Source organism: Myotis yumanensis, unplaced genomic scaffold (assembly GCF_028538775.1).
Source record: "Myotis yumanensis isolate MYYU_CA2020_CCGP unplaced genomic scaffold, mMyoYum1.0.hap1 SCAF_15, whole genome shotgun sequence".
NCBI classification, from domain to species: Eukaryota; Metazoa; Chordata; class Mammalia; order Chiroptera; family Vespertilionidae; genus Myotis; species Myotis yumanensis.
In genome coordinates this window covers 43,788,530-43,801,194 of record NW_027223766.1, presented here as the reverse complement: position 1 = coordinate 43,801,194, position 12,665 = coordinate 43,788,530, and the positions used below count along the sequence as shown (strand labels likewise).

The following is a 12,665-nucleotide window of genomic DNA, read 5'->3' as shown; positions in this document are numbered from 1 at the left end:
AGACCTGAGCTTCCAGCATTCCTAACCCTGGCCTCTACCAAGCTCCGTGCGCTGAGCTGTTTTGCATGTGGTTGCTTTGTGTCCGTAGTGCACTTTGAATGAGCAGCTCAGATTTTACTACAGTGGAAGGGAGATTAAACGTTAAAGGGAGGTGAGGGGGGGAGATCTGTGTACCTGAGAGTCAGCCTCAGTTATTTCTCATGACATATCTCTTGAGTGTTCTGTATAAACTCAACCTAAGAAATTCTGTTCCTTGGTGATTTATGCCCATAAGATTCACACCGAGTTCATCATAAGGGTCATTAGGGATGGAAAAGGCCTCTCAGGTCGTTTCACTGATCCCTGTGTAAGGCATGTTGCTATCCATCATTTTCTAGCTTTTTGGCATAATTTTGCAGCATGAAGAACAGCACGTGGTAAATGGAGAGAAGTGCTGATTCTGAGTCTCTGGAGGGTGGTCTGAGAGGATCTTGTTCACAGGACACTCAGACAGCACCATAGACATCAGGATACCACTTCCTACTCAGGTCCCAGGTGCTGCTGGTGCGTGACGCAGGCTAAGCTGCAGAGCTGCCTCTACAAAGTAAGGAATTGCCGCCACCGTGGGGAGGTTGTGATGTGGACAGCGCACTCCATGCTTCAGGAGATCGTCCGGTCTTTGTCTCATTGCTGATCCAGATACCCATCTTTTAAATGTACTTTACATCCTGCTGGGGTTCATGTCCCAGCATCAAGAAGGGTTCAGGAATCTGGAAAAGGGGCTGCGCGTAGATGACATAGGAATCCAGAGACTAATAAAGAGTCCGGAGACGAGATATAATTTTGAAAGGCATTGGGGGGTCAGAGGACCCTCAGCTAAAGGAACTGAAGAGAGCCTCCTTGTCTAGGACCCTTGCTTTTATTAACACAATTTGTCCTAAGGCAAGGTGGAGATAATACACTTCAATGGGTAAGGTTTCAAAGGGTACAGAGTCCATTGTCAGAATGGGGGGATAGCCTACGGCTGTTCAGGTGTTTGGCCAGTAGGAGGCAATAACATGTAGATTAAGATACCCTTTAACTGTCTGGCAGCCACAATCAGTTTCCTATTCAGGTTTGGGGAAATGCCTTTAGCCATTCCCAGCTGGTGGCTACATGTGTGACTCAACCCTGTTGAGTCCCCAAGTTTCATCAACCTTTTGATGAAACTCTTGAAATTATGACATGCTGGCAACATCCCACTTTAATATCTAGCTTCTTTCTCCTGTTGTCTATAGAGAAACAAGAATACTAATTGCCCCAATTGTTCTCATGCCTCTATACCTCTGGTCACTTTCCTGATGAGACAGGCATCCTCGGTTTTTTCCATCTTGGCCCCTTCTCCATCCCCCACCTTCTCACACCCCCCCTCCCCCCCCGCCCCTTATTTTAAGGTCATGGACATTCTGCTCAGCCCCACGAGTGTGCAAATGGGTCCACCAGCCATCAGCCCTTGCCAGAGAGAAAGCCATAAGTAAGTCCATTTGCTGGGGCAGAGGGAAGAGGAAAATGTGCTCCTTTGGCTTGGGCTGTGGACTGTCCACCTCAGAGACCGAGCTGCTGTTGAACAAGCCAGCCAGACTTCCAGAGTGCCGGGTCCCCGGGGAGTCTGAAGGCCGATAGACGCCCCCTCCCCAACCTTTTGCACCTGCCTGCATAGACATGTGCAGGATCTCCCCGCCCCCCAATCTGATGTTCTTGTCCCTGCCCCCCACCCCCTGAAAATCTAAGACTTTCCCCTTCCTTTCTGCACTCTCTCTTTTTACTCTGTTCTGGCCCTAAACACTTGTTTAGTTGGACTGCTTAACCAAGCCACACCTCGTCTCATTTGTCTTTTCCTCTCCACCCTCAGGCCGCTAATACATTGTACTAATGATTTCAGTAAACCTTCTTTATAGACTTGTAACCATTAAAGTTGTTTTCTCCATGGATGCACTGTATTTGAAATAGCCTTCAAGACAATAACCCTGCTGTGCAAACGGAGCTTCTGTGGTAGAGGGAAACGAGTGAGATTGATAAAGACATTATTTCCACTTTTGAAAAATGATGTGTTCGTTTTTTGCAGCTGCCCTGGAAACGGACTTAAACACCATGAGACAATGTTTCTGCAGGTCACGTAGGCATCTGATGTTCTGGAGGGTTGAAGGCAGGGCCTTGGCCAAGGTCTGGGAAGAACTCGGGCAAAAGGGCTGCCCGCCTTCAGACCTAACGGGCACCCAGAGTCGTGCCCGCGGCTGTGTGAAATGGGCGTTTGGCAGCTCAGACGCACCTTCTAAAAGGGAAGGAAAAAGGCATTGCGAGGACGTCTCCACGCCCATGGAATTCACTGGAAGTGTTTCTGTCCACTGGCCAAGTTCTCAGCCAGATGACTGGTGTGCGGAAGCCAGCCAGAGCTGCGACTTTCTGTCCAGAAGCCCACGCATGCCTCGGACTATGGTAGGAAGAGAACAGAGAGAAGCTGGCTGGCCAACCCAGCAGTTACATCAAAGCAAAAGTCTCAGCACTATACACCCATCGACGTGGTCCTAATTAGCAAGCAGAATGAAGAGTTTGGCTTAACACCATGGAATCAAGTTTTGTTTGTTTTATCCCATCTAAAACTCGCACTTAAAAAAAAAAAAGTCATGAACAGTACAAACACAGTTTTTCACTTAAATAAACTTACCAAGATGGGAACCTCTTAAACTCGGCAAATAAAATGACAACTAGCATACATATAATCCTTACTGTATGTCGGGTATAATGTTGCAATAGAACAAAGAGTTGGAGGGAGTTGTGTGGGCTTGAGCCAAATTTCCCAAGAGGCTGGGATTGACTGTGTCATCATCTTGTCTGCTACTTGCTGGTCACAGGCCTGGTGCTGTGATGTCTCAGCTCCCGTTATGCTTGCTCAAACTTGGAAAGTCACTTGAAGAGTGGCAGGTCCTGCATTCCTGGGATCCTAGAGTCATTCAGTGCACCGGATGGCCTCCCTGCCTGAGGAGACCCCATCTTGGCTCCGGGGAGAAAAAGGGACAATGGGTCTGCCCTCTGTGACCAGCAGCCGTACAAAGGACCCTGTGTCCTGCACGGTGGGGACGCCTCCCTGACCCAGTGGCATTTGTGTGAGGTCATTTTCCACCCAGAATTCATTTTCCCTAAAGGAATGCCGTGTTAATGACTCTTTGTCACCATTTTACTTTCGTGGGATGTCTCTTAGCTTTAAGCCTTTTTATTACATGGATCTTTTCTACAATACTGGCAGCTCTGGCCCTGTTTTTGTCAATGATCCCAGTCTTTCCTATCTCAATCTATTGACATTTCATATTGTGCCCAAAATGGAAACTTGGCCTCAATTTCCCCTGCATCTGCTTCTGTGGGCTTGTGTAGCTGTTGGTGGCTTCTCCCTCATTCCAGGCATCTCGGCCTGAGGCCATAGGCCTTCTTTATTCTTGTCCCTCTGTCTCTCCTCAGATCAACCCAGTCCCAAGCCCTGTGGCTTCTGCCTCTGTCGGGGTAGAATGACATTTGCCATTTACTGAGCCCTCTCCGTGTGCCAGCCATGATGTTTTAAATGATCTTACGGATGAGGATATTGAGGCCAAGGAAAATTAACTTGTTGGTCCCAAGTCATGCCAGTTATTGGCAGAGCCAGGATTGAAACGCTAATGGAGTCCTCCCTCTAAGTGGGTGTTTCATCCTTTGGAGATATCTATAATTTTAGGATTCTGTACATAACCTCTTGCTTCTTACTAACAGTGGTTGACTTCTGATAAGAATGATCTCTCCCGAGAAAGAAAGGAAGTCGTGTGAAGCCGGTGAGCTTTGTAAACTTGGGGTTTGCATTCCCTACCCAAGTAAAGCTATCAGTGTCCTATTTAATCAGACTAGAAAATGCTCTGCAAGCATCAGCTTTTAATGCTTACAAAGAGTTTATTCAGGCAGGAAGAAAGATCAACCAAGATGGGCCTTTTAGGGGGTCCATTGTTTCAAGTGAACAGTTTTCTTCTGAGGAACTTAGCTGACATTTTAACCCCTAGAGTGCCGGGGAAGCGTGATCGCGCTCCTCCTGTCTTTCGCCAAAAGTGCCGGGAGCTTGATCACGCTCCTCCTGCAGTGTCACTATTAGATGCTAGTAGTTCACTCTTTATGTGGAGAAAGAAATTTAACAACCTTAACTCAAAATGCCTTGGCAATTTTAGCATAGTTCCTAGGATATTGGTTGGCACTCAAAGGGTTAAACTGCACTGATTTTATCTTTTTTGAGAAGAATATACATATTGAATTTTCAAACATAACTCAGGCACGTGAGTAGAACATGATTTGTTTGCACTGTCTTGGAGGACTAGTGGGGGCCTCAAGACTCAACTTCTTGCCCTAACCGGTTTGGCTCAGTGGATAGAGCATCGGCTTGTGGACTCAAGGGTCCCAGGTTCGATTCCGGTCAAGGGCATGTACCTTGGTTGTGGGCACATCCCCAGTGGGGAGTGTGCAGGAGGCAGCTGATCGATGTTTCTCTCTCATCGATGTTTCTAACTCTCTATCCCTCTCCCTTCCTCTCTGTAAAAAATCAATAAAATATATTTAAAAAAAAAAAAAGGACTCAACTTCTTTCCCTCCACCGCCCCTGCTGTATCCCAGTGTCTGTTTTCACACCTACCAAGCAGAATGGAGCACGCCTTTCCCTGGCGGCTGTAGGCTCTGTCCTGTGATCTCAGCACCACGTGTCCTTGAGAGCCAACTTCTTAATAGAGAATCCAGGAAAATTGTAAACCTGTGGGCTTTTAAAAAAATTACTACATCAGTAGCCGGGCCAGTGTGGCTCAGTGGTTGAGCAACGGCCTAGGAACCAAGACATCACGGTTTAATTCCCCAGTAGGGGGCATGCAGGAGGCAGCCAGTTGATGGTGTTTCTCATCTATGTTTACATCTATCCCTCTCTAAAAATCAATAAAAAAATTTAACAATTACATAAGTAATGTGTTGCAAAAAGAAAATAAAGCCAGTAACATCCTTTTGAGTAGGGTATTTGATTTATGGTCTACCATAGCCTATCCAGTGTCCCAATCAAGACACACCTTGCGCTCATGGTTCCTGTCGCTTTTCTTGTCTGTATTACCCATGAGATTAGACACGTATGGTCTGTATCTGTGTTCTGTCCTCAGCCCCTGGCACTTACCTGGCAAATAGAAGGAACCCCAAAATGGTTACATTTAGAATAAGAATAAACATGAGAGAAATTTAAGCCACCTATACGGTTACCTGTGGCAATTGGGACAAATTCTCTAGGAACAACTCAGCAGGGTTGAAGCTTCGTAGAAATCACTTCTTAGGAAGCACCCACTGGGGAAAAATCGTTTCTATAAACCGTGCAAGGACACAAAGGGAGGATCACTCCAGCAAACCCCACCAATGCTCAGCAGGAGTGTGTTTATTACATAGAGGGAGGCCCCCTTGGCTTCTAGAGGAAAGTTGTGAAGGTGACAGGCAGAAACCAGCAACTTGGTAATAAAAAAGGATTGATCTGCGAAGAGATTAAAGGATGGCTCAGATGAGAGGCTTGCTAATGCTCTGCTTCAATTTGAAATCAAAAGGAACCAGCATACTTAGCTCTTATGATTCTTGTGATCAGGTTCCTTTTATGTGAGCTTAATTCAGTAGGGCTCTGAATGAAGAATTAAATCACTAAATGTGCCTCTTTCTCAGAACTCTCTTTTTCCTTTCCTAGTAGATCATTGTATCGTTAGAGCAATCAATGGCCAGACCTGAGATGCTGTGGAGTCCTGAGGCCTTGGTTATATGGGGGGGAAATGCTGACCAGCTAACACACTGAAATAGAGTGATGTGTCCACCACTTCCTGGCCTCTGCAGCTGTAAATAACCCCTGAAAAACTATGTGTGATAAAGCATGTTTGCCTTTCCTCCTTTACAAGAACATCACAAGATCTGACACTAGTACAGAAGTCCCCACTGATGGCTGCTACTTGTGCTGGGCTTGAAGGTGCCCAGGTGAGGCCAAGCTGTGAACAAAGGTCGGCTGCCACTAGTGCCAGGTCAAGGCCACTTAGTGAAGGATACACAGCATGCAGCACGTTGAGGCCAGATGCTGCTTGTTTGATAGATTTTAGGGAAGTCTGAAGTAGGAGCTGTGACAGGCCATTCATATGGAAAAACCACTGGAAACTGGGTGCACCTGTGAGTTGGGTAGAGTGGGTTTCAGGTAATCACCAGGGTTGGATGAACAGGGATATCCAGGTTGATGGAGACACAGATATGGCGCCTGCCTGCTGGCTCTGTGGAGGGAGAGCTCAGCAAGGGAGCAATGGCCTCTGCCAGCACTTCTGTCTGGGAGAAAGCTGTCCCTCCAGCTCTTGCCCTGATGCCAGACACTTCAGCTCCTCCCCATATGACCCTGGTGCCTTTTGAGTTGCTGCCCCAGTGCTGGAGCTCAGAGTGAGTGAGTCCAAATAGGTCTGTTGCTGCGCCCTTTAAAAGGAACTGCCTGGGACTCCAGCAACCCTTGTCTCAAGCACAAGCCCCACTGGTTTTCACAGCCAGAAGTTATGGCGATTTCTCTTTCCAACACTGGAACCCTAAGCTGAGGGGCTGGGACTTCTCACTCTTCAAGGGGTACCTCTGCAGCTGAAATATCCCACTTGATTTTTATCCACAACATGTGGTTCCAGGACCAGCCTCTTCCTGTCTCCACCCCTCCTACCAGTCTCTATGTAGCTTCTTTAAATCCCTAGTTGTGGGACTTCAATTCTGCTGGACTTCAGGTGGTTCTGAATGATGGTTGTTCTGTAGTTGAGTTGTATTACATATAACTTTTTAAAAAAATATATTTTATTGATTTTTTACAGAGAGGAAGGGAGAGGGATAGTTAGAAACATCGATGAGAGAGAAACATCGATCAGCTGCTCCTGCGCACTCCCTACTGGGGATGTGCCCGCAACCCAGGTACATGCGCTTGACCGGAATCGAACCTGGGACCCTTCAGTCCAAAGGCTGACGCTCTATCCACTGAGCCAAACCGGTTAAGGCTACGTATAACTTTTGACTCTCCTAAAATTTAACTACAGTCATCCCTTTGTATCCACAGGAGATTGGTTCCAGGACTCTCCCCATTCCCTGCCGTAGATAACAAAATCCACAGGTGCTAAAGTCTTTTATATAAAAGGCGTAGACCAGCCCTGGCCGGTGTGCTCAATGGTTACAGCATTGGCCTGTGCACCCAAGGGTCATGGGCTCAATTCCTGGTCAAGGGCATATACCTGGGTTGCAGATTTGATCCTTGGCCTTGGTTGGGGCACCAATCAATGTGTCTCTCCCACACCAATGTTTCTCTCTCTCTCTCTAAAATATATTTCTCAGATGAGGATTAAAAAAATAAAAATAAATCAATAAAATGGTGTAGAACAATGCATACAGTCAGCCTTCTGCAGCTATGGATTCCCAACTGTGGATCGAAAATACTGTTTTGGTCTGCAATTGATTTTAATCTGCAGATGTGAAACCCAGGGATATGGGGGACAGACTGTATAGTTATTGAAAAAAATCTGCATGTAAGTGGACACATGCAAGTCAAACCCACGTTGCTCAATAGTCAACTGCAATTGACTTTCAAAAATTGTTCTAACATCCTATTCTGCCCCACGTATAGGCCAGAGCTAAAGGTGAAGCAGTGCTAGTCAGTGCCCTCTGTTAGGCCTGGCCAGGGATGCTGAGCTGTCTTAGGAATTTTGCTCTAACTAAAGGAAACTTTCTACACTTTAGAACTTTGGTTTTTGCAATATCTTTTTATTCACAGATAGTGTACTTGCAGATAGTAATGTTCTGGCACTTTCCATACTTGGGAATTGCTTTGTCAATTCTTATTTTAAATGAGTCAAGACATTTCCATTACTTCTTTTCAGAGATGCTCTACCAGTGAAATTGTCCACTTTATTGCACTCCATCTTATTTTTCTCCATTTGATTTATTGTGGCTCTCCGCAGTTCGCCCCCTTATTCTTTCTACTGGACCATCTGAAGTGTTTCTCCTTCTGTTGGAACCAGGTAATAACCATGTCCTAGTTATTTTCTTCAGCAAGAGAGACCGTGGAAGAGTCCTGACTTCTGATATTTTTGTTATTCGTCAGTTGCCATTTACTGAGCTCTGCCAGCATGCTGAAGGGCTGTATAGGACAGAAACACACACTCATTGCACAAGTATCTTGCAATCTGATTTCATACCAGGCAGCCAAGGCAGACATACTCATGCATGGCATTGCGAGAAGATAGCTGAGTGTCACAGGCATGAGACGACTGGCTTCTAACCACAGACCACTTTGATCCAACGCTAGGTTTAGGGATGAAAGAAGCCGTCATCTGTGTTGCTGATACTTCCATACATAGCAGATTCTCCCTCCATCAAAAGTGGGAACTAGTCTCCAGGGAGACAGGTGGTGTTTCAGCCTTGTCAATATCCAAGAAAACAAGTCAGATATTCACTCATTCTTGCTTATGCCTTAAGGCTCCCCATTCCATCCTGTTATGCCATTATATATATATATATATATGTATATATGTGTGTGTGTGTGTGTGTGTGTGTGTGTGTGTGTGAAGGAAGGAAGAGGGAGAGATAGAAACATCAATAATGAGAATCATTGATTGGCTGCCTCATGCACGCCCCTCACTGGGGATCGAGCCCGCAACCCCGGCATGTGCCCTTGATTGGAATCAAATCTGGGACCCTTCAGTCTGCAGGCTGACGCTCTATCCATGGAGCCAAACCAGCTAGGGCCTGTGATGCCATTCTTAATAAGTAACCTCATCAATCTGGTTCCACAAACACTACAAGGCTGTCAACTCCAGGTTAAACCCACAGCAGCCCAGGCCCTTCCACAACACAGCCCACAGCAATATCTATCAAGTAGAAGGCCTGGTCCCTGCCCTCGGGAGCAAATGGTCCAGGTTCAGGATCACGTATAAACATTTGCATCTTCTTTGAAACGCTATTGTTTTTCCAAATTTTTGACTTGCTATAGTTTTCCTCTGGTCACTTTCATCCTGTCTTTCCAAGGTGGGATGATGCTTGTTTAGAAATGATTTCACCTGGGACAATGGTGCCATCAGCCAGCCTGTCCTCAAGGGGACCCCCTGGACATGGAGCCAGCTGTCCATGTTGATGGGGCACCCAGTAAGAGCAGTGCCCCAGCTAGGAGAGTACCCCACCCTGGGCTGCCATGCAAACCCAGCCACTACCTTGCAGCGCTCTCCTTTCAACCCCATATCTCCAGAGCCAACCAGTTGGCAGCTGGCCCAAAGGGAAGATGTCCCCTCTTTCAGGTGTCCTTCTACCTGAGTGAGAGGGGAAGAAGCCCCAACAGTTTACATGTGACATCACCTGGAGAAAAAGTGCAAGTGAGGTGACTTGCAATTTTACCTTTCTCCTCCCTCATTCAGTACAGGGTTTATCTTAGGCTAGGAGCCTGTGAGCCAACATGTCTGCTCTATGGTTTCCTTATACTCTGATGGTCTCATTTCAATCTGCCCCCTCGGAAGCAAAACACAACAAATGAACGCATCTGTCAAAAGTCTGTATTTGAGGCTGTTCGTGAGTGTGAGACCTGGGTCAAACAACACCCCTCCCCCCTACCACCGCCACCCCCAAACCCTTACTCCACAATAGACTCCATGGAGAGATAGACTGAGAGTCCAGTAGAGCTACTAAGGTGTACTTAAAACACTTACACATTCCAACTAACTCTTGAACTCGCAGATACTTCACACCCTAATTCTTGTCTGCTTGCTTGAGTGCCCACAGGAGAGCTAAAAACCATAACCACACACTTCTGAGTAAGATTCTCTGTACACTAAGCTGGGCGCAGGCCCTCTGGCAGAAAGGGCAACTTTGGGCGTTTCCCCCGCAGCCTCTATTAATATTCATTTGCATTCACTCCAAAGGTAACCAGGAAATGAAGGCGTGGCTTTTTCTAACTCGATATTTCAAGACATTGAGCTCCCTTTTGCTTCGTTTTCCTCCTGGCAGACCTGACCATCATTTTACAAGGTCGAACAACTCATTGACCTATTTGACTTGGCCCCAGGCGTGCTTCACACAGATTTCCTATTCTGAAGAACTGGGATAGAACTCCCTGGGGGAAGACACCCATTTTAATTGGCATACACCAGTCGTAGAATCAGTTGCCACATTACAATTCCTTAACATTTGGAAGGATTTCAGAATTGCTATTGTTTTCCTGGTAAATGATTTGGATCATACAGGTTGTCTTGGAATAAAGGCAACACAGTTTAAATGTAAGTTTCCATAAACTGTAACTCACTTCCTCAGCTCCTAGGGGATTTTCCCTGGCCCAGATTCAGGAAGCATTTTCATCAGTGGGATCCAAGACTTCGGAGACCAAGCATTTCCTGAAGACTTGCCTCTGCTTTCTGACCTCTACCTACCTCCTCCCCAAGAAATACAAAGAAACCATTTCTCATCCGTGCAGGCAGCCAAGCCTGCCAAGTCGACCTAAGGTGCAGGGTAAGGAAGGGAACACGAATCCAAGATTCTTTCCTGGCATTGTGGCACCTGAGGGCTTGAGTGCGTTAACCTCTTGCTTTGCGGCTGCAATTTTAATTACCCTCCTCTGCAGCTTTTCTGAAGAACTGACTTTGTATATGGTGCCTTTTCATATCCCAGAAACCAACGATCATCACATAGGAGTGATGGTTAGGAGTCACGGCAGCCAAGAACACTTAAATGATCAGACTCTGGCACATGCAGAGGCTTTGGAACTCATTAACTCAGTTCTGCTGCCTCTTCCCCCACAGCTTGTTAAAGCCTGACCTGGGTGCGTGGGGTTATTGGTTTGGGGGTAGAATTTTGGAGCCAGTATTAGGAGACGTCCTGGCCTGTTGTGTGGAACCCAGGCACCCCATCTGGCCAGGAGCAGGGAGAGCTGGTAGAGTGATATGCCAGGCCCTTTCCCTGCCACTGAGCAATCCTCTGGTCTCCATCCCTCCCAAGTTCTGCGGGGACCTTCAAGGTCATGTTCTCCCACTTTACAAAACTGCAAATATCTTCGCGCATAATTTCAAAAGTCTTGTCTGAACTAGACTTTTTCTGCTCCTTTAGGGTAGGACTTTGCTTCCTCTCCATCCGGGCACCCTCCCTCGGCGCATTCCTGGGCTGGTCCCTGGCCAGTGGACGCTCTGTTAATGGGACTTCGCGCTGGTGGGGTGTTCTAGGAACTGCCAAGACACCTCCAGGCACTTGCCACTAATTATCCCAATTCTCATCACATTTTTCCTTGTCTTCGTCAATGGATGCCTCTTGTCAATCATGACCCCAGGTTCAGCATACAGGACCCCTGCCGGGCCTCCGGTCTCCCTGGAGATGCTCTCCTGCCTTCCACGCCCCTCACCAAGCCACCCGAGTTCCCCGCAGTGCTGAGCCTGCGGCCAGGGACCCCTGGAGTCACAGTCCCGCCTGGGCTTGCAGCCGGGCCGAGCGGAGCCAGGTGGCGGCAGGCAGGGCGCACGGCCAGGGTGCCCGGCTCCGGGGCTGTCTGCAGGGTGGGGCCGTCCTCGCGGCCGCTCCCTCTCCACGCCTTCCCCATCCCCAAAGAGGACACCCCTTCTTCCGCCGCCGCGGCGCCGCCTCCCCCCGCCCCCCGCCCGCCCGCGCTGGCCCGGAGCCCTCCAGGCAGCCAGCGAGCGAGCGTGGGGAGCGCTTGGGGATGGGACTTGGAGGCGGCGCCCACGGAAAAGACAGCGGCAGCGGCGCGGGCTTCTCGCGCGGCTCCCACGAGCGCTCCCCGAGGCCAGCGCGGCTCCCGACCCGGCGAGGGGCCCACGAGGAAGACCCAGGTGGCCGCGTCCCTGTCGCTTCCCGGGCGCCGGCGGCTGCAGGTGAGCTGGGCGCGCTTCCCCGGGTTCCGCCCCGCCTCGCCGACCCGGGGCGCAGACAGACGGACCCGCCGACCGACTGACAGGCAGACCGGCCGGCAGAGCTGGGGCTCCCTGACGTCCGCGGCGGGAGCGCGCCACCCCCCTCCACCCCCGGACCCTGCGGCTCCGCGCGCCCCGAGCGCCAGGCGCCCCTTCCCGCCCCGGGGCCCATCGCTTAGACCCCCCTTCCCCCGGGCCGCGCGCGACAGGCTGGGCCGCGCTGCTCGCACCCCTCGCCGGGGGCAGCCAGGCCACCCCGGCCGGGCGAGCTGGGCGCGTTCCTGCGCGTGGCGCACCGCGCAGCGGCCCCTCGCAGGGCCCGGTGGGGGCGCTGTGTCCCGCCGCGGGGGCACCCGACCTGGTCTCCATGCGCCGAGGAGAGGAGACTTGTTGAGCCGGCCAGCCGGATGGATGGAGCCGATCCCCGCGGCAGCTGAAGCGCCAGCTCCCCGTCATTGTGAGAAAGGAGAGGGAGGGAGGGCACTGCAGGGTAGTTGGCTAGAAACCCCGAGAACAGTTTGGAAGTGGCAGAAAAGGTGCCCAGGTCTGGAAGCACGGGAAGGTGGCTCCTCAGGAACTCGCCCGCCCACCTGCACACAGTTCCCAATCGCCGTGACCACGGGCGCGAGGAGGCATCCGCACCAGGTGCGTTTAACCGGCCTCCCAGGTGCGGCGCAGCCGAGAGACAACCACCAAGCTGCGCGGGTCGGAGCAGGGGCTCTGAGGTTG

The 12,665-nt window shown here is 49.7% G+C and overlaps 1 protein-coding gene across 3 annotated transcripts in view; it reads left to right on the top strand.

The window, feature by feature from the left end:
* The first annotated feature begins 11,723 nt into the window (after positions 1–11,723).
* MATN2 (matrilin 2) overlaps positions 11,724–12,665 on the top strand; it is a 107,506-nt gene continuing 106,564 nt past the window's right edge. For 2 of the 3 annotated variants that reach the window (XM_070392093.1, XM_070392091.1), the window contains exon 1: positions 11,724–11,897. The gene's annotated coding sequence lies outside the window, so the exon portion shown is untranslated. Of the gene's footprint in view, positions 11,898–12,376; positions 12,394–12,665 lie in introns of those variants that run through there. The other variant, XM_070392092.1, reaches the window with a different exon arrangement.